This window comes from Phaseolus vulgaris, chromosome 1 (assembly GCF_000499845.2).
Source record: "Phaseolus vulgaris cultivar G19833 chromosome 1, P. vulgaris v2.0, whole genome shotgun sequence".
Classification (NCBI taxonomy): domain Eukaryota; kingdom Viridiplantae; phylum Streptophyta; class Magnoliopsida; order Fabales; family Fabaceae; genus Phaseolus; species Phaseolus vulgaris.
The window spans coordinates 9,509,566-9,515,254 of NC_023759.2; positions in this window are offsets into that span (position 1 = coordinate 9,509,566).

A 5,689-nucleotide genomic window follows, 5' to 3' on the forward strand; every position below is an offset into this window, starting at 1 on the left:
CAGTGGGCGTATGTAAATTCAGCTACATTCTCTTTGTTTGTAAGCCACGTCCACGCCTTTAGTTGAGCCAAAGTGAAGAATTCAGAGTTGTCTGTTTGACCTTCCTTAAAAATGATTTGATTTCTTTGTTTTCAAATTTCTCTGACCACTGCAATCCAAACACACCTCCAAGATCTGTTTATCTCTTGCATAGTCCAGTTCATATTAAACTGTAGGAAATGGGATTTTCCTTCCCTATAAACCACTGTTGGTTCCCCACCCATTCACTACAGAGGCACCATACTCTCCAGGCTACTCTACATTCGAAGAATATATGACTTCCACTTTCCTCATCTTCCTCAATAGCACACCTATTGCTTTCTAGGATTAACCCTCTTCTCTCCAAATTAGCACGGGTCAGAAGTTTGTCATTAAAACTCTCCAGGCAATAGTTAATGTTGAAGGTAACGCCTTGATGCTTCAAAGACCCTCATACAATGTACTATTGGCTCCTTCGTCCCTGTTTCTTAAACAATTATAAGCTGAGTTAACCGTATAAGATAGTTTTTCAGTCGTCTTCCATATCCACTGATCCCTGGACCCTTTTAATAAGGTTTTGTTATCTAACAACGATGTGAGTTGGTTTTCCTCACCGATTTCCCACTCGAAAAGATTACGTCTCCATGCCACTTTCCAACACCATGTGTCGCTATTCCAAAAACCTACTTGTGAAAGGCTAGCAGATTTTTCATTGGCAATGGAAAATAGCCTCGGAAATTTTACTCTTAAGGCCTCATTGTCTAACCACTTGTCTTCCCAAAACCTTATATCTTTGTCATCCCCCAACTTCCACGACATTTCGTCTTCGAAGCAATTCCCTCATTCTTCCGACAGCTACACTTTTTTTAAATCTTTCCACCAATTTGACTCCTTATAACTGTTGACTGCTCTTCTTAGTTCTCTCCACCCACCATACTTTGAATCCAACACTTGCCTCCATAAACCTGCCTCCTCTGCATTCGCCAAATCCATTTCCCTAATAACGCCTCGTTAAATGTCCTTATATCTTTAATACCTAGACCACCCACCTCTCTAGATTCGCACACATTTTCCCATGTCACACATGCTATCTTCTTACCTTCCTTCCCCAGCCCCATAGAAAATTTCTCTGGATCTTCTTAATTGTATCTACCACTAACTTTGGTATCTTATAGAACGACATATAAAACAGAGATATTGACAACAAAACCGATTTGAGCATACATATTCTCCCCGCCATTGATAGAAAATAATAATAATAATAATAGCAAAGATTAAAATAAAATACACCCCTAATTAATTATCTTTATAACATTATATTAACTTTATATTAAGAATATAAATTATTATGTCTATTAATTTATGTTTCTTTCGTTCTTATGTAAAAAAAAAAGGATAATTTTTTACATTTATCACATTGCATTGAATAGACTAAAGTCAACAATGGCATTAAAAAGGATAAAACAAAACAAACTAACTAAAATAAAATTAAGAAAAGAAAAAAACCTTTTGATAGATAATAGTAGAATAAATAAATAAATAAAAAGGCTAAAATCAACTTCTGATCCATTATTTTCGAGAATGTGTAAATATAATTTTTGTCTATAAAATTTGTGTCGCTCTTTGGATGTAGGAGGAAGAAGGTGAGAGCGTGCAAACAAAAACCTTTGGACAGTAAAGTTAAAAAATACATATGACGACGATTTTAGGGAAGAATTATCGTTTCAATGTTTTTTAATTTTGAATGAAAATTTAATAGAGAACATTGTTGTTTCTTGGATTTTTAACAATCATTATCATGTTATATTTCTGAATTTTTAACAACAATATTTTGTTAGAACTATAATTACTTTTTGCGTTATCAAATAAGAGTTAATTATCATCAAAAGGTTTGTAAGTTTTGTTTAATTATATGTTTCTTTTTACGATTTTAAGTCTGAAACTATTGTTATCGTTATTCGTCAATTTTGTACTAGTGGTATTATATTTTAGAGTTTTTTTTATTAAAAAACTTACATGATGTTAGACATAGTACTGAAATCTAAAATCTCACAAGTTATATGTTAAAAAAGAAATTCAATGCTAAGAATATATATGGACACTAGTGTAAATAAGATTTTTTATGACGGTTGTACAAGACTTTTTATGATAGTTATACCAACGACATATATACAAGAGACATGAAAAGTTTACACTTTTATGTTAGTTGAAGAACCGTCATAGTAAGTTGAACTTATTATATTGGTTGTATTTCAACCGTCATAAAATACTTAACTTACTATGACACTTTACACTACAACCGTCATAATAAGTCAAACTTTTTATGATATTTATTACAATAACAGTCACTTGCAATTCTCAAATAAATCAATTTATTGATAATTAAATAGTATTATTCAATAAACATAAATCAATTCATTGATAATTAAATGGTATTATTCAATAAACATAAATTAATTCATTGATAATTAAATAATATTATTATGTATACATGGTACAAAATCAATCTTACTATCTTAAATTATGAAATAGAAAATAGTATACTTGACTTCCTCTTTCTACAACTATTTATTAATTTAGGAGCATCAACCAATTTTGGCACATCATTTGCAGCCTAAACTTTAGATTGGACATTATTTGTTGCAAGTTTTTGAGTTAGGGACCTCTCCACAACCAAAAAAGATAGTCTAATGATTTTTTACCACCATCATAGCTAACTCCATGACATTCAATTGATTTTTTAAACCTAAAGTTTAGTCTCCACCTTTGATTTTTTAAACCTAAACTTTAGTCTCCACCTCCAAATAATAGAGAAAAATTGCATAAAAAATAAGAAAAGACACAATAACATAAGTGATTATTCATAACAACAAGAAAAGAAATGCTTGAATGCAATAATTGGTTCTACATTTTCCGAGTTTCATGTGATTAAAACCAAATATTGTCAACAACAACCAAATAAATGCTTATCCCTTAGAAAAAAACTTCATGAATATCAAATTATTAATAATTGGAAATTGCAGAAATCTTTAGTTATACGGAAAATCCTTTCCCGCACTCAAAAAAAATGAAAAAAAAATATTATTATTATAATTTTTTAGATAGTAATTATAAAAACTAATGAACTTATTATAAATAATATAATTTATGATTTGATGGACATGTAAAAATGCATAATATATTTCATCATATTTTGGTTAACATCGTTTGTGGTTGAGAAAAGTTGTTGTCAGATGTGAAAGAAACATTTTTTGTATTTATGACTTTTTTTCATAGTGGTGCATTAAACTTTCACATGGACTAGCAAATAAAATGTTTTGCATAAAACCTTTTTTTGAGCAGACCCACATCCAATTATCCTTTCACTATTGGGCCTTTTCAAACTCCATAACAAGTTTCATTCCTATAACCAAGTTTCATACTTAGATGTCTCAAAAAAACATAAATAAATCAGCACAAGTTAAAACTATTTATATGAAAATTGGTGATTCTTGCATAAAACACAATAACTATAAATAAACTCCATAAGTTATTTGAATGTTAACTTAACTTTTTGATTGATTGTAAAATTGTTAAGTGAAAATATGAAGGTACAAATTAAAATCAGTTAAAATATTTTTTTATCCTTGTAAAATTTTCAAAGTTTAGTTTTCATATTTCTAAATAAAAATTTTACATTTTTAGTTATAATTTTAAAATGCGTCACTTTTGATCCTACGGAGTATATAAATAACGTTTTATAGAGATAAAAAAAAAGTATTTTTGATAGCATTTGAAAAACAAAAAATAGTACATTTTAAAGTTAAATCCACTAAAAATATACAATTTAAAAAAAACTTTGTAGACACATTAGTTGGATTAAAACATATTTTTTACACTGAAAAATAATATTAAATATAACTAAAACATTGCATCTAAGTTTCTTTATTTAAAACCATTGTAATAAAACTAACAAAATGTACCTTATTTACCATAACCATGTTTGTTCCTTTTGACTCTAAAGTACAACATTGAAATTATATTGAGGAATGTGGACTCTAAACATTTTGTTTGGGCCTCTGATGTTTAATGTTTAGGTGAGAATTAGAAAAGTGTATTTAATTAGGTCAAGTTGTTCTCTTTCTAAAACATAAGCACAAAACCAAAACTTTGACTAATGAATCTTGAATTTGAACTGCACTTGTCACTACACATCATGAATAATGACCCTATCCTCCCTACAAATTTTGACCTATAGGAAGGGCCACGAAACCTTTCTTTCCTCAAATGGTAAATAAAAATAAGATGGCAAGCAATAAGACAATGATAATTAAATTTAATTACCTTTAAAAAACCAAAACCATTGAAGTTTAATCAAGTGCTCCTAGGTAGCTACCTGAAACTCTTGAAAGAACATCTCCTCTAACTATGTGAGAACCTCACAGATCGATTTTTTTCACCACCTCCTACCACAGTCACATTCAAGCATGCAATAAACATCTATCAAATGTATTTTCACTAGCATTCAAACTTTTAGCTCATACTTTTTTTCATTTCCTTCTTACATAAGCACACTCAGCCAATCAAAAAGCACATAGAACCACATAGCCACATAGCAGCATCACATGATGACATCTAATGTTTGTGACCTGTTAATATAAATGAGATAAAATTAAGGATATCAATGAGAAAAGCGTATGTGATGTCATAATCTTTCCCCAATGATAAATCAAACTGAAATAATTGTTGGAGATCCCACATCGACTAGAGATGAGAGCCTTTCATAGTATATAAGTGGGTGCAAACCTCACCCCTATGAGCCGGTTTTATGGGGTTGAGTTAGGCTTAAAGTCCACTTTCTAACATGGTATCAGAGCATGTTTTCGAGCCTATCCTAGCGAGTATTTGTTGGGCTTATCAGGCCACCCGCTATCGGGCCGCTATCGGACCACCCATAATATATAGTCCCACGCACGAGCTTCTATCTATCACTCTCGGCGTGAGGGGGGTGTGTTGGAGATCCCACATCGACTAGAGATGAGAGCCTTTCATAGTATATAAGTGGGTGCAAACCTCACCCCATTGAGCCGATTTTATGGGGTTGAGTTAGGCTTAAAGTCCACTCTATAACAATAATCCCCAAATAATATAAAGAAGATTGTGAATATCCATTTATACATCAAAAGAAAACCAGGAGACACTTGCCAAGGTATGAGTTGCAAGAACACTAGAAGAAGCAATGAAACTATATCAACCGAGGGGTGTATTGAAGTTCTACTTAGCTTTTCAATTACAAGTATAAACCTCATTCAATAGAAGAAAAGAGATTTGTCACGAAAATCTCCTATTACAGTGAGTTATTAGTGTTATGATAATTGTCAAAGCAAAAAAAAAAGAGTCTGCATAGATACAAAATTTCATTTGACTGTTACTTGCAATATTCTCTTAAACTTAGAGATTTTGTAAAAGCATACATCAACATTTACTAGAGAGTTACCTTGATAACATTTAGTCCATTGTTGATGACACAAAGGATGAATACCCAATGCTTTGATACAAGAAGAATATGTGGTCATATATAGATAAAAATTATTGCAAAGCTACCTCTAACTAGTGCTCTAACGATTTCCAGATTAAGAGTAATTAACTAAAACTAAAAAACAAACGGATTGATAAGAACATAGGTAATTCC